Raw genomic sequence first — 670 nt, 5'->3', positions numbered from 1 at the left:
ATCGCGGCTCGGTCCAGTTGGTGGTCATTCGCCTTCGATCTACACCTCCTCGAACTTCACAGTTTTCCGGCGAGTTGGAAAGTAAACTTATTTTGGAGTTAGCTTTATTTCAACAACACACAGTTATACTTTCCACAATAGTTTTCTCGTTGAATGCATTTATATTTTATTTGTTTGATGTTAAGTTTGCTCCTTGTACCTTTGTATCATGTAAATTTATTTTTTTTTAAACCTGTTAAATAAAATTATTAATACAATTAATATTTGCAGATCTAGCATAAGAAACAACATGAACTAGCCTTATAAGCATATGATCATCCGTTAAAGAGAATTCTGCGTACGTAAGCGCCACTGGTAACGATGGATTAGCCCCTTTCCACAGGGGCGGCAAAAGCTGGAGGGGGGGGGGGGCACTTGCTTTCCCCCCAAAAAAATCCCGATAGGAATGAAATACTACTTTTCCAAAATGGGAATTTCCTTGTTTTTTCCCAAAATGAAATGTGCCGTTTTTCGAAACGAAATACCTTTGTTATTTAGTTAACTATACATTTTGAATTAGAAATCCCATTTTTCGTTCTTGTTGTCAGTTATTGTTTAGTAAGGTACTCGCCGTTTTCTGTTATAAAAAGGCTAAGAATGTGAATGTCAAGTTTTCAGTCTGGAATATTTT

The sequence above is a fragment of the Lytechinus variegatus genome, chromosome 8 (genome assembly GCF_018143015.1).
Source record: "Lytechinus variegatus isolate NC3 chromosome 8, Lvar_3.0, whole genome shotgun sequence".
NCBI classification, from domain to species: Eukaryota; Metazoa; Echinodermata; class Echinoidea; order Temnopleuroida; family Toxopneustidae; genus Lytechinus; species Lytechinus variegatus.
This window is presented reverse-complemented; position numbering follows the sequence as displayed.